Source organism: Pan troglodytes, chromosome 3 (genome assembly GCF_028858775.2).
Source record: "Pan troglodytes isolate AG18354 chromosome 3, NHGRI_mPanTro3-v2.0_pri, whole genome shotgun sequence".
NCBI lineage: Eukaryota > Metazoa > Chordata > Mammalia > Primates > Hominidae > Pan > Pan troglodytes.
Window position 1 is genome coordinate 125,698,323 of NC_072401.2, and position 27,933 is coordinate 125,726,255.

At 35.2% G+C, this 27,933-nt stretch overlaps 1 long non-coding RNA gene across 1 annotated transcript; it reads right to left on the reverse strand.

Moving 5' to 3' along the window:
• Nucleotides 1-1,109: 1,109 nt before the first annotated feature.
• LOC134809916 (uncharacterized) lies at nucleotides 1,110-27,933 on the reverse strand. The gene is made up of 4 exons (XR_010156693.1): nucleotides 27,671-27,933; nucleotides 18,252-18,280; nucleotides 6,172-6,269; nucleotides 1,110-1,495 (listed from the first exon to the last, which is right to left on the reverse strand). It is a non-coding gene; the product is annotated as an uncharacterized LOC134809916 (long non-coding RNA).

Genomic DNA, 27,933 nt, shown 5'->3' on the forward strand with positions numbered 1-27,933 from the left:
AAATCCATGCTTAACTTTTTCCATGTAAAAATGGAAGCCAGAGCATGCTTCCATCACTCCTTTTCTCCCAAGAGGGCTCTCCCAATAAATAACTTGCACCAGAATGGCCAAGCAGGTTCTGCTTCTAGAGAACCAGGTATAGGCATCATATTTATGTCTGTCTCCACACCTGATCTGTCACTAATCTTATGAAATGTTAAAATCTTTGTAGTTTGTCCTGCCCAGACCATGCTTCATGAGCTTTTATCTGTCTCTGGTTGTCTTTGACTTGACTTTTTCTTTCTCTTTGGATTGGTTTGGATGAGATATTATTTTTGTGAGCCTGGAAGGGAACTTTAGAGATAACTACAGGCAGTTGAGTGTCTCAACATATGAAAACTCAACCCATTTCAATGTTTTATCATCCTTAAAATTAGCACATTTGTCTTTATGTCCAATTAAAATGTGTCCTTTCCTTCAAGCTTATTTTTTGTTTATAAGATCTACTTATTTGGAAACATAAAGAATAGCTCCCTAGCAAGTCCCTCATAAAAATTTACCGACTAGATTTGTGTCTAGATCATTTTGCCAAAAGCCAGTTCTTCAAAAGCCAATAAACCAGGCAATCCTGCAAATAACCAAATTTGCCAAGTTTGCTTGTTTTTTCAACTATTTAGTTTCAATTGGCTGATTCTCATTTGGTTTTCAAAAGAGGCCTACAGGCTCAGACAAATAAAATATACTTTATAGCATTTTTATGTAAGTATAATGCAAAGTAGTCAACTAAAATTAAATGCTTATTAAAAACAAGCAAATTCTGTAAATTGATTGTCTGTTGGCTAAATGCTTGCATCTATTAGATACCTAGGCCATATAGTCCCAATTTCTTCTGTATTTTCTACTGTTTAGAACTAATTTCCATCCATCCATAATTACCTAAACTTTTCTGATGTCAGAAACATTGAGATATGGTCTGTCCTCAAATAGGTTCAAGTTTTTGTTATTTTTCCCACTTATTAGAATATATATTGTTTCCAACTTAATTTTAGTACTACCTGTATGTAATTACTTGAGAAATCCAAGGCAAAGATTTTGTTTTCTTCTGAAGAATTTTTTTTCAAGTTGGAAAAGTCACCCTTGCCCGCCGATGGTGGGAATAATAATTGCTACCAACTCTACTAAAAACAGATTGGGAACATTTATTAAAAGACTTAAAAATAATCTCACCCTTGGATCATTAATCCAATTTCTAGTAATTTTCTTAAATAATCGGACATGAGGACAAAGATTTGCTGAGATATTAATTATAGCATTTTTATTAAAATTTAAATTTAAAAAACCCCAGAAGCTCTAGTTTCAGAAATTGATGTTTCAGAATTCAAAACATGTTATCAATAATTTAACCTTTCTTTGCCACAGATTCTGTTCCTCTTCTTTATTTTTTTATATGGTGCTTCCCAGGACAATATCCTGTGCATTGACTCAAATTTTTTCAGATGCCCTGTCCTGAAGAATTCTATGGCCAGAAAGCAGAGATAAGTTGATTAGTTTAAACTAATTAGGATCTATCTATGGCACTTCAAGCAAAAACGATCTTACCCAAATCATAGGTTGAGAGTAAAGGAAAATTAGTTATTAAAAGAAAATTTTTCATAAAAATGAAGAATGATTTCTAGTGTCAGAAACTGAAGATGTCCCTCTATGATACACACTTGTGATCATGTAGCCATTAAAAGTTAGATTGTTAAAACCTGTTTAATTCTAGAGGACATGCTTAAGATTAAATGTTACATTAAACGAAAGCTGGGGAAATAGCCAAGTATGAGCCTCTGAGGCAGAATAGATTTTGACCTGTGAAGAATGAAGAGCTATATGAGTTCAGGCATAATGAAGGAGAGAAAATATTTATAAATAAGTCTGGAGAGGCAGGCAGAGGCCGAATCATGAAGCCTCTCATAGACCATAGTATTCATTTTAGTCTTTGTCCCAAGTTCAGTGAAAGACATCACAGAGTGTCTAACAAGAAGTATGTATGATATAATAAATATTTTTTAAAGAACAGTCTGACAAATGTGTGGACAATGGATTAGGCAGGGGCAAGTATGGAAACAAGAATTAATACTTTGTTTTGGAAAAACCAGGAACCTCATGTCTATTTAGCTATATGTTAAGCCCATTTCCAATAATCTCACCATCACCTTATTACCTGTGTTCTGCCATTGAGCACTCCACCATGTACACATCAGTTTTGCTGAGGGCAGGAACCATATCTACACATTTTTTGCATCTCTTTCTATACCTAATATATCCTAGGCATTGCATGTTTGTGAAATCTCTGTCTGTGTGAGTGTGTCAAGACTTTGGAAAAGGTAAAGACTTTGGAAATTTCTGTAAGTTTTATTGAAACTACATACAATACACTTAAACTTTTTTCTATTAGCAAATATTACATTAAATAACACAGTGATCCCATCTTATCAAAAGGTATGTTGAATCTTAAACTATGATTTAATAATTTTTTAGAAATTACTGAGCCCAAAATATATTTGTGATAACACTATCATGAATAGTTTTTTAATAGCATTTATGTAAAAATTGACTTAACTTTCATTGTTATACCTGATGCTTTCTGTAGTTAACAAAATTTTTATAGGCAAATATTACATAAAAGACTAAAAAGATAAAAAAAGGTACATTTTCCATTGGTTCTCATAATATTTAGGTTGTTTTCCTGATATCTGAGCATATATGCAGTCAAGTTTTATACCTTTATATATAAATTTGAAGGAAAAGTTTTTCTAAGCAAAAGGCACCAGGCACTTAATATTTACTAAGCAAATATTTTCTAAGCAAAAGGCACTAGGCACTTAGTATTTACCAAAGTCTTTTGTAATCAATATTTTTATATCAATTTTATAAAAGCCAAAATTAGAAGATAAAGAAATTGTTCAGTTATCTAGCTAATTGGTGGATTTAACTTTGACCCGTATATATATAGTCAAATCGCTATTTAAAAGTTTATGTTCTTGCTGTGGTTTCAAATACTTTCAGTGAACATTGAACATTTCTTATTCTCTAACGCGGGATTAGATGCTTCTCTTCTGGGCCCTTACAATGCTTTATTCTCGCCTCTGTCACTATATTTGTTTTACTACATTTTAGCAGCCTGTTTACTTGCCTGTTTTCCCAACAAGATTATAAACTCCTTAAGTGTAGGAATTGTGTCTTTTTCTTAGGCACATAGTAAACACTTAAAAATTAATTTAAAATAAATGATATTAATATTTAATATTAATTTAATATAAATGATATTATGATTTAAAGATATTTATTTTTTATAGTAGCTGATGAAAACAGCAAAGCCTTACCACTTATGGAAAGTCTTCAGCGAACTAGAGCAACATAATTTCTTAGCACTATCCCATGAAAAGAAGAATTTGGAGTATATTTAAACACACACATGCAATATATAGCACATTTCTTTTGAAACATGGCCATTTGGCACTGCTTTAAAGAAGCCTCCTTAGGACTGATCTCAAGTACATATTCTTGAAGGGAAAAAAGCAGGGATGGGGGGGATGAACCTTCATATAGGCAAATTGGCATCATTTGATCATTTGTCCTTGGATAGCATTTCAGCCAAGAGAGACTCAAGACTGTGTTGGCACAGCCAAATAGCATTTAATGCCACTTGTGGGTATTTCAAAAATTTCATGGAAAAAATAGTTCTCAGGTTTCTTATTTAATAACATGGGTGGTTGCCAGTGATGAGAAAATGCCAAACCTATTTCAATTTTGAGGTTTCAAATTGAATTTACTCAAAATAAATCTTATCATATCCCCTAAAAATAGTTGCTACTGAAGTCTTAGAGAAGTGTGTCACTTATATACCCATTTATATTTGCAGAAATAATGCTAGAAACTTATTTTAACCTCAGTATTGTTTTGTTTATTCAACGAAACTTTGTTTAAATGGGTTTTGGTTCACTAGCAAAAATATGATGTATAGAAGAAGGAAAGATGAATTGTCCAAAATAGGATCCCAGAAAACTCAGGCATTGAGAGAGAAGGCACAAAATTAATTTAATTCTTCAACAAATATTGCAAAGCAGTTCACTTAAGATGGCCACCTAGTAAATTGCCACATTTCCAATTTAGTCAAATGTATGCTTTTTAAACACGCTTCTGATATTTTGAGGACTCTACTAAAGTGTTTTCGTGATCATAGATGTGTTGTCACAGCTTTTTTTTCACCTATTCATTGAATAAAATTGGATAGATGGTTGTTTATATGGATGTGCTATTTTTTCTTCATAAGAATCAAAATAATGATTAATCGCATTTATTCCTCAAACTACTCCAAGCCAGACAGAAATCTCATTTAAAGGTTTCTTAGTAGCCTCTGGGGCAGTAAGCAGTGGCGTCCAATCTCTCTGTAACATGCAAAGTACGCTACCCTTCTCCTTTTCTGCTTTACTTCCCTTTTCTTCTCCCTTTTCTCTCGTAGCTTTTCAAGGTCTTTTGGTTGTTTTCTTTACATAACTTTTTTCCTCCTCTATCTTTTATTATTTCCAGGGAATTTTGGATTAATGTAATTTAATGTTTCCTGTGAAGTATTGCGTAGGATCAAAATCATGAAGTCGTTCAATAGACAAAGTCTGTTACCTGACACACTTTTATTCCCTTGATGTTTCCACACATTTTCAGTCCTGGGGTGGGGCCCATCATCCTCATGTTTTCTGTCTTTTATTATTCCTGTGAATTTCCCTGAACTAATCCCACTTAATGACATACAGTCTAAATTACAGGACAGAGACTTCTTCAGAGCTGACTGACACAAGCAAAGCAGGGCCCAGGCTAGCTAGGAGAAAAGCAGAGGAAAGAAAGCTAAAGGAGCTGCTCTCTTTTTATTCCTTATATTTATTCTTGATGATCATAAGCCCCCATCCATCACCTTTTGTGCAGAGATGTGTTCAAATTGTCTGCAGCCTCATCCTAAAATAGGCACTGTTTTAACTGCATATCTTCATTTTTTGTCAAATCAGGTCTTCCTTTGAAGCTAAAGACCACTATTAGGAAAAACTTTCACCCCTATTTGCTTAATAATGTGCTTACCTGTCTTATTCCCAGATAATACAAACACACGCACACCTCTTAACATTTTCTCTTTTAAGGCAATGTGCAGTTTCAAAGACTAGTAACTAAAGTTTCTTGCCATCATATGTAATGGTTCATAGTCCCTTGCAACGACAAGGGGTCTGAAATCTTTGGAAGAACAGGGCTTATTGTCTGGGTTCTCCCACAGTTCCTTGGAGGTTGCCACATACACCCATCCTCATCTGTCAGATGCTTCTTTCTGTCAGCTTCATAGCATCAGCCACAATACTGCTTACTACTCTGACTAGTTTAGGAAGATAACTAGAAGGTTTCCCTGAAGTCATAGCTTAAGGTATTTTAACTGTTGCCTTCTGGGGATAGAAATCCTAGTTTTGATTTCCAAGCCAAAAAGGAGGGTATTAGGTTTTTTGTTTTTAAAATTCAGTACATAGTGTTATAAATAAAGTTTCGGTGCCATAAAAGAAATAGCACTCAAATATAAAATTTTCTTTTCAATCCTCAGCAAGGCAATTTACTTTTATAGAAGGGTGCGCCCTCACAGATGGAGCAATGGTGACCACACACTTGGACAAGGGAGGGGAAGGGGTTCTTATCCCTGACGCATGTGCTGCTGTGTCATTCCCCTATTGGCTAGGGTTAGACCGCATGGGCTAAACTAATTCTGATTGGCTAATTTAAAGAGAGTGACGGGGTGAGTGGTTTGGCGGGAAAAATGGTTATGACAGAGCAGGTAATTGGAATGAGTCAGGGTGGAGTAGGCAATCGAAAAAGGTTGCTTTATGAGGAAGTTAAGTTTAAAAGTAGAAGGCAAAGAATTAAACATACTGACATATTGATTCTTTGAAGAGAAAATTTAGAACTCATATCTAACAATAGGAAGGGAATTTTAGGGTCAGCAAAGTTTATCTGTATCTGTTTAACTTTAAATTACATCACCTAGGTAGAATATTAGGAAGAACAGGTATGAATTGTTAACATAGTCATAAAAGTACTAGGTATATTCATTATTATTTTAATTTTAAAGCTTTCTGAAAGGTTAAGAGTGATATGACAAATATAAGTAAAAAGACTTACCTGCATGATGTAGCAGTAGACTTTAGCAGCTTTTAAAACTAAAGTGCCTCATTTCCCAGGACATCAGTTTACTTAACTGTAAATGGAGGATAATAGTTCTGAGGATTAGAAGAAATAATTTGTATAAATTATTATATTTGTATTTGTATAAATTATTATATTTGTATAAATTTGTATAAATTATTGTCTACCATGAGCAAACATAAACATTTTCTATTGTTATTTAGCCAATAAGTTTAAATGACTCATACACACAGAAGACAGTGCTAGTCTTGCTAATGAGGACTAAGCTCTGATTTTTTTTAATCTTGCCCTAATTCCTATTTAAGGGGTCTGGAGAGTCATACCTTACAAACCATAAATTCCCAGCAGACCCTATATATTGTGACTTACTTCCCAATCTGACTCTTACTTTCCAACTATATGACAAAGAAGAAAGTCAAAATATTTTACCCCAAAATATGTTTCTTTGCCCTATTTTGAAATGGCCCTGCAAAACTGTCCTTTGCGGGGAAAAATTTGCATCTGTAAAGAATCTCTATTAACATGGCTAGATCTTTTTCTTCCAGGTACTCCCAATCCTAAAGAGATTAACTAAGAGTCTAGTACCTTTCAAAGGTCTGAATAGGAAACACTTGTCATCCTCTCTCTCTAAGGGCAGCCAGTATAATACTTCAGAAAAGTCTTGGTCACCACAATCTTTTATCTTAACCTGAACATTTCCTTTCTATCATTCCAGGTCTGTAGACAAACTCGACCAATTGTCAAGTGGAAAAGTTACCTATAGCCTGGAAGCCCCGGCTTTCAGTTGTCCTGCCTTTCTGGATCAAACCAATGTATTTCTTAAATGTGTTTGATTGATGTCTCATGCCTCCCTAAAATGTATAAAAACAAGCTGCACCCCAACCACCTTGGACATGTTCTCAGGACCTCCTGAGGGCTGTGTCACGGGCCATGGTCACTCATATTTGGCTCAGAATATATCTCTTCAAATATTTTACAGAGTTTGACTCTTTCTGTTGACACTAACAAACAGAATAATAGAAATAAATCAAACTCCTGTTCACACATTGTATTCATATATTGTATTCATACTACTGGATAAGAGAAAATATACAAAATTTCTCGAAAAATGATAGAAGACAAATTGTACCAGGAGCTCTTAAGGAGGTATCAACAGCTGCTGTGGGAACTGAAGCTTAGAAAGGGTAATAGGTCTTGGGGTTCTGGAAAGGTCCACGAAGGAGCAGAACTTTTTAATCTGAGCCTTAAAAGGAAAGGAGGTATGAGGTGGAAGTTTATTTATATAAATGCCAATTACACCCAGCAAACCAATAATATAAAAATGATAGGAGTCGCCTAGACGACTGGCTCCAGGCAGCTAACATGTGCTCTTTATTATTTTCAAGACAGAGTTGAGACTAAGCATAAGGAGAAAAGACTGAACTGAACAAAGAAGTGATCACTCATATTATATACACACATTGCATTGTTAAAGGGATCTTCTAGTTTTAATAGAGTTAGGAGAAAGTAGGTTGCCAAATTTAAAACAATGTTCTTTTTGGAGTTTTTTGCCATCAAAAAAGTAACATTTCCTTAGGTCATACAATACAGTAATTCAAAAATAGGTGAATATGTATGTATTTTTTGCATGAATGTGTTTACAATAGATTTTTTATGTGTCCAGAAATGTAACTTAGACTATCATGTCCTCACAGTCAACCAAATTTGTTTAAAATTACTTTATTTAAACTAATTTTCCAATTTCAACATGTGTACAGCTAATACCTTTTCTTCCATGCTGAGCTCTTCTCTAAGCTGTTTGCTAAAATGAAGCCTTATTTTTGATTCTCTGAAACTACTGCCCTGGCTTACACACATCTCTTGTAACAGTCCATGATTTGAATACCATATGTGGAGGAAATGTTTATAAGTGAAAAATGATCTACTCCCAAACAAACTGAGCAGCATAGTCAAGGTCTTCAGAGGAAGAGGAGTGGGGGCTGTAAAATAGAAGGGGCTCTAGGAGGCTGTTTCCCACTGATAGCTGCATATGGATTCCAGAATCTACACTATGTTGATACTTACTACTATCTCTCTCTCTCTCTCTCTTTTTTTTTCCAGACAAGGTTTTGCTGTGTTGCCCAGACTGGAGTGCAGTGGCCTGATCACCACTCACTGCAGCCTCGACCTCCCAGGCTTGAGCGATCCTCCCACCTCAGCTTTCTGAGTAGCTGGGACTATAGGCATGCACCACCATACCTGGCTAGTTTATTATTATTTGTAGAAAAGGGGGTCTCCCTATGTTGCCCAGGCTGGCCTCAAACTCCTGGGCTCAAGTGATTTTCCTGCCTTGGCATCTCCTGCCTTGCCAGGATTATAGGCATGAGCTACCACACCTGGCCACTGTCTTAAGCCAGTATATCCAACACACACACACACACACACACACACACACTCATACAATGAACAGGTTAAATTCGATGCTCAAAAATACTATTCTGAATCAATGATGACATTTTACTTTGTGAGGAGAGGAAACAGAAAATGCTACAATCCAAAGTGACACCATTGTCCCAGCTGGGGTGGGAATACATGCAGAGTGAGAACATCCAGGGGGATCTAAGACTCTCTTCCTTCCAGCTTGGTAGAATCACTTGGATTTCTCAAATCTTGGTGTTCTTATATTTGATATTTTTACCAAAATCAAAGGGCTACTATGAATATGAAATGGGATATTTTATGTAAAACACTTAGCACAGCTCCTGGTACAATGGATGTAAAATAGCATTGTAAAAATCAATTATTAAGTATAAATAGCACTTCAATGACACTGCACAAATGCAGGACCCAAGTGTTGGAAAGATAAAGCAAGTGATGTAAGTTTGATCAAGTTATATGGGGAATTATGTGTGGTAATTATACGAACAGGCGACAGAGAAATACTAGGTAGAAGAGGGCAGTTCCTCGGCAAAGGCCCCACTCTCAATCCCGGATACCTGCAGCCCTAAATAAGGACAGGCTATCCTGTTTTTGTGCTATAAAAGTTGCCTTTTGGCCAACCACACCCCCTATCCTGTACCTATATAAACGATGAACCCCAGGCTCTAGAGGGAGATGAGGAGACAAGGAGACAAGCAAATGAACAGCAGAACGGCGCAGCAGAGAAAGAGAAGGAGCGCCTGAGAACCAACAGAAGTTCGGCTGGAGCAGTCAGAGAGGAGTTCGGCTCCTGGACAGCCAAACTCCAGGGGAAGATCCCACTCCATCCCCCTTCTAGCTCCCATGCATCCCACTGAGAGCCACCTCCACCACTCAATAAAGCCCCGACATTCACCACCCTTCAAGTCTGTGTGCGACTCGATACTCCTGGGGACACTGGACAAGAGCTCATGACACAGAAACTGTCACACTGGCCCATTACAGAAAAGCAGAGGGGGCACTGAGCTGGTTAACACTTAAGCAGTCTGTGGACAGCAGAGCTAAAAGAGCACTGTAACACTGGGGTCACAGGCACCCACCATTAGACACTACCATGGGGCCAGACCCCAAAGCGCTTGCCCTGGCTCCCACACCTGCTCATCTGCATGCTCCCGCTCCTGAAAGGGGTTTGAGCTCATAGTGGTGGTGTAGAGAGCCACACCCCTGTCACAGGCCCTGCAAGGGGAGCCAGGGAACTCTCCAGTTTCAGTAACAACACCCATTAATGCTATATATTAGGTGTTATATATCAGTTTTTACCCCAGAAGCAGATCTCTAATATGCTCTCCATTTCTCTTTCTCATTACAAAAATAATGAAAATTTCTGTGGTCAATTAAATAAATAATTCTGCTTGCAAAACTGTTAAACTAAGTTCTAGGGAAGTAAGAGCAACCCTAGGAATGGACTGTAAGTATGAAGACACTTTCTTTTTTACTTTGAGAAAATCACCCTGCCAGTTTCTCAATTTATGTGGCTTCTCCTACAGCAATTGAAATATTTTAGCAGTTTTTGTTGTTGTTCTTGAAAATCTAGGTTAAAATTAGATGGTTTCTCAAATAGTTGCAACTTACTAGAGGCCTTGATTTCTCAGTGTATTTCCTCCAAAAAAACAATGTTCTCAGAATGAAAATGTTAATTCAATCATCATTAGCATCTGAGATTCTTCCTTTACAAAATCGGAGAGACGGTATGTTGAAAGTACATTGACCAGGTACATCTCACTCATTGTTGCTCAACAGATATCTCAGGGGGAAAAAAAGTAGTGGCAAAAGACCAGGTCGACAGAAACACTGAGAGAAATCATATACGGAGGAAGTGCTCCATTTCCTTTGTTCTTTATGTGTTCTATAAATATTTCATGTATTTGTTAAAGCTGTGTTATTGCTGGAAGCCAGCCTTCTCCCTTGTTTAATTCTTCTCCCATCCTTGAAGGCTAGAAATGTTTGAAATATAGAGTCTGCATTCCTTGTACATGTTTTGTTAATAAACAACATGTGAAAATTAGGGATAAAAACTTCTTAAAAGGAAGAGAAAGAAAAATAACTAGGATGACTGGCAAGATAAAAGTCTCTCAACACCCTGGGGGTGACCTTGGGGCAATGACATTTATCAAAATTCTACGAATTGAAAATATGAGTGGTTGGTTCAAATGGGAATGAGAGTCAGCTTTTTCTTCTCATGGCTATGTTTGCCTTCCTTGGCCCATGTGGCAGGAAAGTCAGGCAGGTTTGAGGGGCTTTGTTAGAAAGCTGCCTGCGGGTGGTTCATCGCCAGTTGTGTTTACTTCAGTGCTAAAAGGGTATATTTCCTGTTTAAATAGTGTGCAACGTTGAGGGCATGGGACCTCTATTGGAAATGTCAACAAAACCATTTCACTCACTAACATTTTAAACCCAGAAGCTGGAATAATGGAAGAAATCAATAAATCAGAAATAAACATGGAATTTTCTTCCTTTGGAGACCCTAATGACCCTGCTGTTTCAATCTCGTCTGGGTTGTGAATTGAGCAGCAGTGGAAACGTTTGGGCTTTGGTAGACACACACTTCAGCTTCTCTTTTTTCCCTTATGAACATGACGATCAGACTACTACCATTATTTTTCCTCTCAAAATAATAGTATGCGTATTCTAAAACAGCATTAATCAGTTGGAAAGGTGTGATCTACTTCACATGGGTATAAAAACAGTGTAATCCAAATGTGGATACCAAAATTAACTTGCACAAATAAAAAAGTGCCAAAATCTACAACAAATTCCATACTGTGTTCTTTTTGTAGAAAATAGCTATACCATTTAATATATGCCAAACAATGTGTAACAAAATTGGCTCATTTGTCTTCAAACCATTTTATAAATCTCCATTTTACTGAGGGGGAAATGGGGGCTCAGAGAGATTGAGTCCTGGTCAAAGTTCATAGAGCTGATACACACGGAAGTCCAAATTCCAATCTATGCTTGTCCGATTGGACACCTGAGCACTTAGCTGCTCCCACACATTCTCCAATTAGAAGTTATATGGCTGTACTTGCTTAGGAACAAGGCTGGTTCAACTCTTATGGACAAAGTCTTACTAAAGATATTTGAATCACAGAAGCTCAGGGGTATTGAATGCTAAGATTACCATATAATGCATAGTCTTTCAAACCAGGATACTTTGTTGAATGAAAGAATGAGCTAATAAAACTTTCCTAGAGAAACAGGTATAAACCAAGCCTGATCAAGATCAAGGAAAGTTGGAATGTTTGTTCCTTCTGCTTATAATCTTGTCTGTCTTACGGTTCATGAATTTTTTAGCACCATACTAACATTAGGAATTATAATTTCATTATATAATATATAATTATAATTTATATAATTATAATTTAAGTTTGCTATTAAAATCCATATTTGTTTATATATATTAGTTTATTATCAGAGTTAATTCTTCAGTTAGGAATTATAATTTTCTTTTTACAGATTTACAAAGATTCAGAGGAGATAGGTTGACTTGTAAAAGGGCAATTAATTGGGAAAAATTGGGATTCAATCCTAGGTTTTAAATATTACCCTTTGTTCTTTTCTTTTGTTTTTCTTGGTTCCTAAATGCCTAGGAAAAGCTTATCAACAAATTGCTGTGAAACCTATCTTTCAATTATTTCAGTCATACAGAATTCATTAGTTCTCAAGATGGAACTTTATTAGATAATCCATTTAGAATATTGCATCATGAGGGCATAAAAAACAAATACAACCATCTTATTTCCCACTTCAAATTCTTAGAAGAGATCAAATGAAGCCAAGGTCAGCGCGATCAGCAGCCTGCTCTGACTGCCCTTCCATTCAAACAACCCTCAGAACTGACATCCATCCACGATCAGCATTAGGAATCTTCCAGTATAAAGACGGCCAGAACACCACAAATCACCAAATGTTTGAGGAAAAGTAATACCACAAAAGTATTAAACTGAACAAACTGAAGAACATAAAAGAAATGTAGTCGATAGGAATAAACAGATTTCCAAATGATATCATTAGAGAGACTGAGAATCTACTGCATCCACAAAAATACATCAGCTATAGACATTGTAAATTCGTTTGATTTCCATAATAAAAGCTTATTAGCAGACAAGAGCAGCATGAATGTAGCTGAGAAGAGAATTCATGTGTTATAAGAATCAGTCAAGGAAGTCTCAGAATACAGAGTTAAAGCTAACAAATAGTCAACAAGAAGGGATGCAAAATATGAGGAAGGCTTAATTGACTTTGTGGCTAGATTAGAAAATTTCAGTATTCACTTAAGGGTGATCCAGAAGGCTTGAACTAGGCTGGATATGAAAGGAGGAAATAATTCTTAAGACTTAAATAAGACCTAAGTATTTGATTTAAAATGACGTGCTAAGAGCCACACAACATAAATAAGGATATATTCCCTTAAACATTTTTAAGACATTTCAAAACAATAATGACAAAAGGAGAATTTGAAATGCTTTTGAGGAGCCTAAAAAATACAGGCTCAACAACCAACGTTTTTTTCTTTATTGGGAACACTTGACCCTAAAAGACAATAGGGTATCTTTTTCAAATTCCTCATTAAAAATTTTGATCCTAGAAATCCATCCCTAACTGTTCGCTAGAGATTCTCTCAATTCAGCAGAAATATAACTCTAGTGGTTTAAAAAGAGTTTTCACTTAACAAGATGTTTCATATTAAGGCAACCCAGAGCTGATGCAATAATTTCTCAATGCCATTAATATCCAGTAAGCTCCTTCTATCCAAGGATCACTATCCTTTGGATGTGATTTTTACCTTCACAAGGCATCTAATGGCCATGGGATGACTGGCCATTCTTTCACATCTGCATTCCAAGAAGAAGGAAGAGGAAAATAATGGGACAGCAGTTGTGCCTATATTGGAAACTATATTCAATACTGTGGCTATACTGAAAGGCAAACTTTCCTAAACATGCCCAGATCTGCACCTACAACTGTCTGTGACCAGACCCATGTTATATGCCCACATTTTCAAAAAAGGCGGGGAAACCTAGCTTTTAGTAAGATGCATTTCTACCATCAACTAAGATGGAGTTACAATCACAAGGAAAACTGTCTGAGAATGGATATTGAATAGGAATTCAGCAGGGTCTGTGCATGACTTTCCTTAGTGTAGCTCACTAATTCTTCTGTTAATGAGCACTAATTTCACATGTGCTTTTTAAAGCACCTTAACACAGACTTAGTGCATGTAAAGCTTACTGGTTTTGCATTCAAATTTATTTTATAGATACTGACAATTAGCCATGTCTTTTCTTTATATTTTTCTTGGTGGAGAAAATGTTTTTTATCTTTCCTCAGCTACTCCATGAAAAGTCACTGAGGTCCTCAATTTGCTTGTTCAAATCTACCTTATTCCTAAGGATTTGTGCTTTTCTGCCTGCCTATGAGGCTCACAACTAAGTCACTTAGTCAGATCGAGAATCTGGAAGTCTAGTCATGGTGCCAGGCTTCTAAGTCATCACATGAGTTCAATTTTGGCTAATCAGATACAGACCGTAATGCGTACTAGAAAGTTCATGGAACCATGCAGACCAAATGAATCCTGGGTGTGCTGGAGCTGTGAATTCTTGGGCATGTTACTTAATCTCATCTTTCTAACATGCAAATGGAGAATCTCATGCTTATCTTCTACTATTATTGTGAGCAATAATTAGGTAACAAATGTAAAATTACCTAGTAGAATGCCTAGCACACAGTAACAGCCAAAAAAGAGAAATAATTGCTCTTGTTGCTGTTGTTATTTTTACTGCTCACCCAGAGGTGACACCGGGTTACTTTGTGTGCAATTTTTAAGTTGCAGGTTTCAAAATTCCATCACTCTCACTGGCCCTACTTATATAAACAGGTTTTGATTTCTTTTGCATTGTGGTGTTACTATGCCAATATCCTAAGCTAGTTTTTAAGGACTGTGACCCTATCAGGAACTTCGGTGAATGGAATGAGTGCCTAACTTTCTGGCCAGCCCTTTTCTGCAGACTGTACCTACCTGTCCCCTAGGTATCCCACCACTGGCCTGGCTCTTCTTCTGCCTTGTACATAGTTCAGAAGAAGCCTGAGAGGCCATTTTTAAAAAAATAAATAGGCTTGGGTTTGCCATTCCCTCTGGAGTCTGTGCTTTGATGTTTTGATGGTTTGAAGTTCATGTTTGCCACTGGGTCGGTTACGATGTCACCACAGTTCTCAAGTTAGATTGTGGAATCTGGACTTTCATACTCTGCTTAATGTTGCTGTGTGATCTATCAGCATTGCATCCAAACAGGCTAAGCCATGACTCACATGTTGTATACTTGTGAAATTGGATTCATTGCTTATAAACACAGGACTTTTAATTTATCCCTGCTTAGTCAATTGCATCTATTTATGTTAAATGCCTGCAGTAGGTAGAGTATCTTATTCTTTGGCACTTCCAGCTTTGTATCCAGCCTATATTTGATAAGAATGTCCTATGCATGTACATCTAAGTTACTGATGTAAACACTTAGCAAGACAAAGCCATTGACAGTGCCCAATAGCATACCAATCAGAAGCTTTCTCCAGAGAGAGATGTATCATTTCAAAAGCACATTTACTTATATTTGTATAGGAATCAGTGTATAATAGATTCAGATTTCCATGCTTCTTTTTTCTACTATAGGAGAACAACTAAAAAACTTTAAATTTCTGGATTATGTTTTGACTTCTGTCAGTTCCAAGATACTTATGTGTTTTGGGTTTTACTAGGCCAGGTATTTAGAGAAAGTACCCAGCTCCAGATTTAATAGTAAGTTCAGACCTAAATTTGCCTATTATACAATCATATTTTATTTCTTTAAATTCTAAAGTATCAATTTTACAAATAGATCTGATTTTTCGACGGAATTTTCCTAATTGTTGGAAGAAAACTTATCTGAACTTCGTACTTACCTGAATCCAAGAAATTTTTCAACTGATAAAAATCAGTACATTAATAATTTTTATTTTATTTTATTGTGGTTAGAACATTTAACCTGAGAATGAACTTCTCAAGAAATTAAGTTTACAATACATTATTGTTGGCTACAAATACAATGTTTTATAGCATATTTCTAGAGCATATTCATTTTGCTTAACTGAAACTTGGTGCCTGTTGATTAGTAACTTCAATGTCCCCCACCCCCTGGCATCCACCATTCCACGCTTTGATTCTAGGCATTAGACTACTTTAGGTACCTTGTATAAGTGAAATGATGCACTTTTGCCTTTCTGTGACTGGCTTATTTCACTCAGCATAATATCCTTAAGGTTCATTCATGTTGTGGAACATTACAGAATTTCCATCTTTTTCAGTCTAAATAGTGCCCAATTGTAGGTATTTGTCATATTTTCTTTATCCATTCATCTGCTAATGGCCATTTTTCTCTTTTTAGCTAACCAGTTATTTTAATAGCAGATAGATATAGCTAGCTCTACTTTATATGAACATTTGGAGTGCTTTAAATAGAATTAATTAGTTACAAACTTTATTTTGTTTAATCCTCACAAGAATTTACAATGAAGCAATTAGCTCAGTGAGGTGGAGTAATTTATCTAAAGTTGCACAACTAGTGAGAAAAAACTAAGGTTTGAACTCAGGTAGGCTGACACCAGAACAATTACAATTAATCACTTAACCATTAGTACTTTATATACAATATTTATGTTCAACTTTAGAACAGTTAAAGTGGAATTTTGTTACTTGTTTAGCTTTTCCAACATAAGAGATTTTCTCTGGGAATTCCTGGGCCAGATGTGGTGGCTTACGCCTGTAATCCCAATTCTTTGGGAAACTGAGGTGAGAGGGTCCTTAATCCCAGGAGTTTGAGACCAGCCTAGGCAAGAGTGAGACCCTGTCTCTACAAAAAAAATAAGAAAAAAAAAATGTTAGCTAAGCATGGTGGCACGTGTCTGTAGTTGCACCTGCCTAGGAAGTTGAAGTGGGAGAATCACTTAAGTCCGAGAGTTCAAGGCTGCAGTGAGCCATGATCACTCCACTACTAGAAGAAAAGTCCACATCAATACCTATAGCATAAAAATATAGGAGAGGTTATTCTCCTCTGAGGCCGCTGAGCTATGTCATTGCTTTTGTGTTTTGAATGACTTCAGTTTAAAGATTGAGCAAAATAGCATAGAAAGGGCTTGATAGGATTTCAAGTCTAACTTTGTAATGAATCTGGTGCTTCGTTATATGGTGGATAGATGTAGAGATAATAGGGACGGCTGTCTTATTGCTAGGAACAATGGTTTTCTTAGCATGACTCTTTATCCCTATAAGCCATCCAGGATTATATTTCCTAGTCCTGTTGACCAAGCTGGAAGCTGTCTCTCCAGCCTCCCTCCCAGCTTCCATCCTCACAACAGCCTCATCAGAGCCTGACTCAAGATGGGGAGTTTGCCTCTCTTTCTTTGGGGTGGCAGCAGTAACAGTTGTTGCTTATGACATTGATAGTGGTAGAGGTGGAAGTTGCAGAAAAATTCATGCTCTTTGGGTGTTAAATTGCAACGGCACAAGCTTACAGCCTTAGAATTTAGGTTGGTGGCCACAGCAATGAGATGCACATTGCATTGTGCATTGTTCCTGGCTGCTAAGTTTTGAGTCTGATTTTCCAACACCCCCCAATATTTCTGTGAGGTACCCAATATTGTTTCAATAAACTAGAAACATAATGTGGGGTATTGGTTAAGAGTATAGGCCCTGGGGCTAGAATCCCTGAAAATAAATCCCTGCTCTCCACTTCTTGTGACCTGGGGTAAGTAAGTTAACCCCTGAGTGTCTCAATTTCCTTATCTGTGAAAGGGAATGATAATAGTGTGGGAATTTGATGAGTATGTAGTATTCAGAAGAGTCAATGGCAGGCAGAAAGCATTCCATAATTGTCTCTTATATTATGAGGCTAATTTTCTCATTAATCAGGCAAAGTCTGGTTCTTACAACTAGGAACTATGACTGATAATTATTAATATTTCCAGTTTTAATGAGGAAACTGAGGCTCAGAGGAATACTTAACATTATAAATGTAAAGACCTGTGGATGCAAGAAATTAAGAATAAAATTCAGATTTATCCTACCCTCAAACTAACTTCAGTCTGTTTTATTCCCTGAATTAGTATAGGATTACTTAAAATATCCTTATACCAAACAAATAGAAGTAACTTACTTCAAATGCAGTTGAATGGGGAAAGAAGATTGGAATAGAAAATTTTCTTTTAACTCTGTCAATATTACATTTAGGAGACCTCTTATCAGACTGAAATTTCAATCTCCAATAAGACCACAAGAAAAAGAAAATGTCTGTGTACATAAGATATGGCATGAACCCAATAACTTAACACTGTTTGTTAAAACTGTCTATCAGTTAATCCTATTATATAGCTATTTAGTGCCCTAGAAGCAGACATGATTACTAAAAGAGAATGTGTGTAGTTTTTCTTTAAATTTTTTTTCTTCCATCTCATTTTTTTGGCTTCAGAATTCAGTAAGCTGCAAATCTCCACTTTATTTCTGATACAAAATGTAGCAAGGTTAGCAGAAACTCTTGATATAAGGGCTTATCTTTCCCCCTTACACTCACCAGGCAGAATTTCATCTCTTTTGCTGTGGCTGCAAAATAAAATGCATGTTCCAAATGAAACAGTCAAGCATTTCACATTTGAGCTAAGCTTCTTTTGCCATAGTCAAAAGCACTTTGCACGTCGATCAATGAAATCATCAGAAATGGGCAATCATTTTCCACCTGACATGTTTTCCTTTGTACAAGCCCCACTACAAATGAATATATTTATCTTTTCTAAATGTTCCTGTAATTTCTCTAAGGCCAATGTTGATGATTTGATGGAAAACACAGGAAATTGTCTTTTATACTGTGCATTGTAATTGCACCATTTACATACTTTATACAAAGCTAATCATTGTGCATTATATACCAAATGCTTTTTTAATTGTTTCTTTTAGAAACTGAAAATTTTTTATTCTTTTCTCTTCTAAATTCACTTTTTAATTTTAACATAGAATATCAAAAATAGCATTTCCATTATTTTTTAATTGCAAGTAACATTGAATGTTTTAAATGTATACATCTTAGTAACACTTATAATTTCTCCATTTCAGACTGTGTTATTTTTCATTTTTCCTTATGATCACCAACAAGACATACATTTTTCAAGCAAAACTGATAAATTCTCAGTTTATTAAACCAAGCTAACATAAAGTATTTTAAATATTCAACTTCTTGAAAAGCAATTGTAAAATACATGTGTGCAGTAATATTTGGTTAGGTAATATTCTGGTAGTAGAGTTCATCGTCTTTTTCTTGTCCTTGAAGAATAAGACTTTGCTATTTGTAGTGTGTTTAAAAATATATAAAGGGCTTTGACATTGATTTTCTTAATTCCAACAACAACTATATAAGCTGTATAGAGAGGATTTTGTTACATTATCATTTGAGAACATGATGACTAGAGAGGTTAAGTTGCACTGCACTATTCCCTAAGGGCGTGAAAAAAGCGCAATAAGTGTCAAAGCTGGGACTTGAATCCATTATTCTAAAGTCTCCATTCAGTGTCCTTCCTACTACAGCAGTTTTTTTTATTCTCTCACTGAGTTCATGTGACAGTTTGAAGTGAAATCAGTTGCTTTATCTCAAGGATCCTGCTCTGGCTGCCAACCTTTCTGCAGAATATACAATGCTATGTTTCTAGGCTCACCTGGAGCAAACCTATCTCAGCCTTCCTTGAGCTGAATGTATGTTTTACTTTCCAGCCTCTCTCTCTGTAAGGCCTGAGGGAATACAGTGTGCATAACACAGTGCTGGCACCAAGTAGATATCCAATATCTGTTTGTTAAATGAATGAGTGATGTCTGGGCATGCTTGTAATCTTGTGGAAAGAACACTCAAACCAGAATCAAAATGTTTGACACTATCTGTGGTCACAGGTTTAAGTGACCCTTTTGAGCTCTGTGTCACCGCAAAAACTGATATATTATTAAAAGGTGACATTTTATAAATAGGCTTATTGGTCTTGGCACTGTTTTTGAGTTAAAATAAAAAACAGAAACAAGAACAACAGCAGTACCCTTTCCTTCTTAACTTTTTGATGAGCAATACAATCTTTTGCCGTAGTTTAAGAAAAGTCCACATCAATACCTTTAGCATAAAAATATAAGAGAGGTTATTCTCCTCTGAGGACACTGAGGTATGTCATTGCTTTTGTGTTTTGAATGACTTCAGTATAAAGATTGAGCACAATAGCATATAAACGGCTTGCTAGGATTTCAAGTCTAACTTTGTAATGAATCTGATGCTTCGTTATATGGTGGATAGATGTAGAGATAATAGGGACAGCTTTCTTATTCCTAGGAACAATGGTTTTCTTAGCATGACTCTTTATCCCTGTAAGCCATTCAGGATTATATTTCCTAGTCCTGTTTCCCTTCTGGCTGAAAGTGACATATATGAAATACCAAATTTTCATTTATGTTTGCATTATCCCTTCACTAAATCTTCAGAAACTTTTTTTTCGTCATAGTTTAAGTCCACATTAACACCTGTAGCATAAAAAGCCTTTTTCAGAAAAAAAAAACAACACAAAAAATGTAGATTTAGACATGATTTTCCTCTTTAAGGAATAAAGTATTTGTAATCAACAAATTAACTCAATGGCTAGAGTTTAATGACAGCTAAGAATAAAATGACAAGGAACCTCAAATAATATTTAGAACTCATATATGTCTATTATGAGGCACACATTTAGACCAATTCTGCTTATTTGAAAATGTATTTTAAATGATTACATACAATTATGAAATGATAGCTAGGTGTATAGTATGAAAATTAGTAATTCTTATTTATATTTATTATTATTATTTTTAAAAATTAGAGACAGGATCTCCCTATGTTGCCCAGGTTGGCCTCAAACTCCTGGGCTCAAGCGATCCTCCCACCTAGGCCTCCCAAAGTGCTAGGATTACAGGTGCGAGCCACCATGGTTGGCCGGTGATTTTTTAATATAATGATTCTGTTAATATATGAAACTCTCTGAGATTCCAGTTTTCTCATCTATAACATAAAATTTTAAGCTAGATGATTTGTTTAGTTCTTTCAGACTCCAAACTACAATGATTTATCTCTCTTCCAAAAAATGCAAAGTTATTTTACAACAATAATATTTTATAAAGTTATTTTCTTCTCTGGTTTCTTACATAATTCCATGAGAATGTCTTATGGACTCTTGAAAACTTCATGAAGGCTGTCATTCATGTAATAATCAAGTATAATAGCGCATTAATTATGTAGAAGACACCATATGCTACAAAATACCCAAGGAAAAATAAATCGTTGATACCTTTAAGGAGCATACATTGTAATTTGACAGACAATAAATACAGGAAAAGTTAAATATGTAATCATTATCTAAATGATGTCACAAGGAAGTTAACAAATCTGATGTAATTAAGTGCAACAGGAGCTGAGTTCATAAGAAAATGAGCCATTTGGGGTTGAACTATGGACCCAATAGTTCTCATGAAAAAGGAGATTTGATCTGTGTCTTGAAGAATGGGAAGAACTGAATAGGTAAAGAGAAGAGCCATGACAATCATAGATAGCTACTAGCTGTAGAGCTTTTACAGTGTGATGGGTGTTTTTACATGGGAATGTGACGAGATGTTATAACAAATATTTTTATTCCTATTTCAAATGAGGAAAGCAGAGGTATCAGAACTGAAGCTCATATTCTAGTCTCTGTTCTCCAGTCTTCCACTCTTACCTTTACTTTAAACAGAAGCCTGAATATGTATCATTTCTTAATTTTGTTATTATGATTTTTTGGAAGAGATTGTAGGATTAATTAGTATCTTAATTGCAAACATTTATTCCACATTATCTTTTTCATATAGATTCCTGTGGTATTACCATTCTTATTTAACAGAAGAAGAAGCTGAGGCAAAAGCAATTCTAAATAGAAATCCAAATCATGAATGTGGAAAACTGTAAGACATTAGGCTGTGAATTTTGTCTTAAACAGTTTACAGGAAAAAAGACATCCAGAAAGGTTGATTGTACAGCTTCTCTTTCACATATAGTCAGCTTGTATCCTTTAGACCCTAAAGAGTTCATAAACCTTTATGCATCCCTAATATACATGCAAGCACTAATGTACCTAACTAGGAACTCTAATTATCATTATTATTTAGAAATCAGTAAGTGGTTTTTAAGTGCTGGCCTTGTGCCAGGTGTCAAGCCCATTGTCCCCTCATAATTAAGAATAAGCAACAGTTGAATATTTTTTATAACTACTTACCCAAATGTGCTACAATTACTAGGAAATTTCAGTTCTAAATATCAGCTCTGTTGTAGGTAGAAAAAAATCTTTAAATAATAGACAATTCTCTCTTAACATCATGTAGGAAATTCTAAAGGTCAGATTGCTAGCTGAATGTCTGCCTTCCTCCTGGAAAACAAAGTGTGGGCTCTGGAGGAGGATGTGTTAGTAGCCATTGTGTACATTTACAGAAAATGACAGGAAAGGAATTTTATGCAATCAATAGTTGGACTCCTTGAAAACTCTAATCAGGGACTAATGAAAGTCCCAGGCCTTCTCTCAATCAAAAGAAACAAGGGAAGTGTCATTTTGACATCAAGAACTATCTTCTACAGCCTTGAAGTAGTTTTCTTAATAAGAACACAAAGCAGGAAATACAGAGGAGGTTGGGGAGCTGGGAAACAAAATTTCTGCAGTAGCATGTGATCCATTTTAACCCTTATTTCCCTGAGACTAAAAATTTCATAATGTACTTTTGTAATTTCACATTGAAGAATTTCTTTCTAAAATAAACAATTTCTTTTTCTAATGAAACCATTTTGTTTAGGTCTACATATCAATGAAAGCTTTTTTCATGTATTTAATCAAATGATTCAAAAAGGGTCCATCATAAGGTGGACGAGCTAATGTGAAAGGCTCCTGTGTCCAAAGATCTTTTTAATACTCCATTTTTTTTTAGCAGCACAGAATTTAGTATATAGCACCTCCACTTTAATACTTAACATAATAGTCAAAAATAAGTATGAAAATTAGTATGAAATTTGTACAGTGTTTCCTTTTGTGAAATTGTATCAGACTCACTGGGGGTAGTACTTACATACTTATCCTAGCTTGAAAAGATACCTGTTCATAAAGGAACCTTTTACACTGGGTATTCCATCTCCCTTTGCAAAATGTATTTGAGTGTGAATAGGAACTTTCAAACAATCTAAATAGATTTTTCCTTCCATATGCCTCAGGAATGCTGCAGGAACTATTTGTCTATGGCAGTAGTTCTTAAACATGCTGGTCTCAGGACCCTTTGCACTTTTACAAATTACTGAGGATCCTCAAATAATTTTGTTTATGTGGATTATATCTATCAATATTTAATTAAAACAGAAATAGTAATTTAAAAATAACAATAACAAATCCTCTCCATGTGAACATAAATAATATACTTTTGTGGAAAATATATTTTCCAAAACAAACCAGAAAACTTGGCAAGAATAGTGACATGTTTTTACATGTTTACAAATCCTTTTAAATGTCTGTATTAACAGAGGACAACTGGTTTCTTACATCTGCTTCTGCATTGGATCTATTGAGATACATTATTTGGGTTGAAATATATAAAGAAAATACAGGCTCACATAGATTTTTAGTTGGAAAAGGGAGGTAATATTTTAAGTCTTTTCAGATATTTCATGTATTCTTCCTTGATACTTCATCAAAATTTGACAAGCAGTAGTTTCTTAAGGTTTAGTTGCACTATGAAATCTGTAAACATATCAATCAATATTTTGAACTCTATTAAATTAAAATCCATTGGTTTAACTTGTGCTTTGAATAGATATTTTATCAGGTATGATTTTGTAAAATCATTCACTGGTCATACAGAAAAGTCACTAACTTACAGTACCGCCTCATGTTGACACCTTTCATTATACAGTATCTTTAAAAATTATTAATATTATCATGGTTTCATTCAAAAAATCTTTAGGTATTAGAAGCTGTGGAGCTCATAGTAGTGATACAAGATTTCTAAAATTCTAATTTTTACTTGCTAGCTTGAATTTTATCACTAGCAACAAATACTGTCAGTTGTTTTATTTGAGGTGACAGGTCGTTTTATTTATTTTTGAGAAAATATTGGCCAGATACAGATGTACAAATCTAAATAACCCCAATTTGTCTGCTTGTCATTCATTTAAGAAAAAATGGTGCTCCATGAAAAAAAATCTAGATTAGTTTGCAGTTGAAGAAATTACGTTAGTACTTTTACTTGTACAATAATTTCTGTGTGTGCACCCAACAGAAGTGCTCTATGCATACTCCAATTTTATCACATAAAGGTTAAAATATCAAATGTTCTCAAGGACGAATATTGAATAAAATCAATCCTACTTGCTGTTTCATCAGACATCCTTGAGTGAAGCTGGCAATTTTTAAAAATCTGATTGTGTGCTGAAGAAGACTGCAATAAGTATAGTATGAATTGGTGTCACTTCCTTGATTCATTGTAAGGCTCAGCAGTTTCACACACCATTGCTTTTTGCATCATCACTGCAAATGTCAACACAATGAAATAGAAAAATAATGCCATTATATCATTATGAAAATAGATTTAAACTCACAGACCTCTTGAAAGTGTCTTAGGAGCTCCCAGTAGTACACAGATGGTACTTTGAGACTGCTGATCTATTACGTGAAAATATTATAACCTCAAACCCTATCATTCAAAGTTCATTAGTGTATGAATTATATGTGTTAGAAGATTTCTATTTGTAAATATATATAGATACACAATACATGAAAAATAGCTCATAAAATTTTATGGAGGTTGAAAATTTTATGAGACTAAATACAGCTAGGTTTTATTAAAGTTTAAAATATTTCTATTTATTATTTTATTAAGATATTTTAAATTTACAGTTAATACTCCCTGAATTTTTTTTCTTCAGGTTATGAAAAATACAAAGTAAAAAAGTGTTTTCTAAGACATCTCTGGTTGTTCACACCAGAGAGTTAAATAAAATATTATTATTCACCCCTAATGAAACATAAGTGCTTCAGATACTAACTTAATATCCAGAAGTTAGACCACTCCATATTAATAATATTATATTTACTTTCCAGTTATAAATGAGAACTAGTTTTATAATTTCATTTTAATTAGTTCACTTAATGATATTTTGGGTCCCTGAACTGAGTGGTCAGTGTACAAAGATAAGGTACAGCTTCTGCCCTTAAGGTGTTTATTGCAATACAGTGTTGGGTATACTCTAAGGTGGTAGGTACTATAATAAAACAAAAATGCAAGGAACTATGGAATTACAGATGCAGAGGGAGTAACAACTCCACACGGGAAAACAGAGAGAGCCACATAGAGGAGGAGAAACTTAATATTGATTTTTGAAGACAAGTACTTAAAATAATAATTACCACTTCACTTATTATGTGATGGATGCTGTTCCAAGCAGTCTGCACTTATTCACTCAGTCCTTATACAGGTTGAGTATCTGAAAAGCTTGGGGCCAGAAATGTTTCCAATTTCAGATTTTTTCAGATTTTGGAATATTTGCATACACATAATGAAATATCTTGGGAATGGGACCCAAATGTAAACACAAAATTCATTTATGTTTCATATGTACTTTATACACATAGCTCAAATACGATTTTATAAAATACTTTTAATGATTTTGTACATGAAACACAGTTTGTGTTAAGTGCTTTTGTGTGGAATTTTCCACTTGCAGCATCATGTCAGAGCTCAAAGGTTTGGATCTTAAAGCATGCCAAATTTTGGGTTTTTGGGTAAGGGATGCTCAACGTGTAATAACCCAATATGATTAGTACAATTATTATCCCAGTTTTACAGGTGTTGAATCTGAGTCACAAGTGAGTAAATGGAAACCTATTCATGGTAAAACAGCTAGCAAGTATTGTATCCTTATTTGAACCCAAGCAGTCCAGCTTTAGAGTTTGTGCTTTTAATAATTGTATTGTTCTAGAATCTAAAACTACATTGAGTCTAAAATTAACCTAAAAATTACTCAATAACTATTCTGGGATCTATATGTTGTACACTAACATCCCGTGTGTGCACAGAAGGAAAAGACACGCTGGGTGAGAAATGACGTAGTCTGGTGAGAATTCACGATATTCTGCTCTGGTTCCACTATGACACAGAAAGCAAAGTCTTCTTCTTGGAAGAAAAGACAGATAAGGAGATGTGAATGTTGGACTTCAGTAGATATTTAAAGAGTTATAATAGTCACAGTAGTGTATGCAGAAAGGAAATAACTACCCATAAATACAACTAAAATTTAAGATCTTATATATTTAGTGACCCAGGTCCACATTGTTACTGATTTTTTTCCACAGATCTCAGAAACTGAGAAAATATGGATTGGCCCAGGGTTAATAATAAAATAGGAATCATAGATATTTTCAAAGAAGTGCCTAAAATCATGGACTCAGGTTTAGGCAGAATAGAAAAAGTCCTGACAGAGAAAATGCTGAGCTCTGTTATTTTACTTATGACTTCTCTAACTATGAAAAGGACGTTCAGTCTGGAAATGGCAGAGAAACATTGATCAAACAAATATTGAAGTCCAAGGTAAATGGAACTATTGTTATGAGTGCATAGAGTTTCCAAGTGAATGCATGTTGTCTGTTCCAGTAAAAGAAATGAGAATAAATTTCCTATCTGAAGTCTGACTGCCTGGGTTCAAATGATCATTCTTGTGATAGTGAGTAAATTGTTTAAACTCTAAGCTTTCCTATACACAAAATGAGAATGATAGCTGTAACTTATGTCTGAGTGTTATAATAAGGATTAGCTGATTAAACCATGACACGTACAGATTAGTTCTTGGCGTAGAGTAAGGACTTAATAAGTGCCCGCTCTTACCACTAATATTGATGTTATTATCATCATAGACTAAAGTAATAAAGATGAAGAGTTGTCAGATGAAGAATTCACTATATGATAGCTTTTGTTTAAGACAGTCAATCAGAGTCTGACTACTTCAAAAATAGCTTATTACCCTGGAAAAAAGAAAAAATTGTAAAGAAGAATTTCTGGTATCTAGGATCTTAGAAGCAGAGGAGGAATGTATTTCTTTGCCATCTCTCTGAGTCCCAGTAAATTTGAATCTTAAGTATAAATTGTTGGTTGTATCCCTAAATAAAAATACAGAGCCTATATTTCTGTAATTCTTCAAAGTGTATGAAATTTTTTCCCTAGAATAAAAATAAAAAAGCGCAATGAATAGGTACTAAGCCCGGTAAGACTGCCAAAGCAAACTAATGCAAGCTTTCTGGAATCTGTCCTACAATCGCCAAACATGTCTTATATCCTCAGAAGTTTAACTGAATAATCCTTCCTTATCCTGGCCTTAACTAAAACCTGGCTCTTCTCAGATTTGTCGGAATCTGTTACTTGCGCCCCCCGAACAACTATGAATACATGGATCAATTTGCGGTCAAATAATGCTTATGATTAATTATCCGAGTCTCATAGTATCAATAAAATAGACAAGGATTCTTGATCTATTTGACTGAGTTTTTAAAAATGTTGTGGAAAATAGGTAATGTCCATAATCACATGGTGGCTAAAACAGAAGAAAGTTGGTTGAAGGTGAGTAATACCAATAAAACAGCTATCCTAACACAGTGAAACCCCGTCTCTACTAAAAATACAAAAAATTAGCCGGGCGAGGTAGCGGGCGCCTGTAGTCCCAGCTACTCGGGAGGCTGAGGCAGGAGAATGGCGTGAACCCCGGGGGGCGGAGCCTGCAGTGAGCCGAGATCGCGCCACTGCACTCCAGCCTGGGCGACAGGGAGACTCCGTCTCAAAAAAAAAAAAAAAAAAAAAAAACAGCTACCATGCACCAGATATTGTTTTAAGTGATTCACATACAACTGCTACTATTAGTAAGTAGGTACTACTGATATTTCTTACCTTAAGAATTAGAGAGCTGAGTCCGAGAAAGATTGCATAATGACCTAAGGTTTTAGAGGAAAGAAAATGTCAGGATTATAAAATATGATTATAATTATATACCTTATGGATAATCTTTCTGTAGTACAAATTTCTGCTACTATAATGGGATCCAGACTATAATAGATTTTTTGTTTTTACATTAAATTATGCATGATCTAAAAATTCAAACAGAAATTAATAGTTCCTATATTGTAATGGCTTCACAGTACCCCAAAACAGAA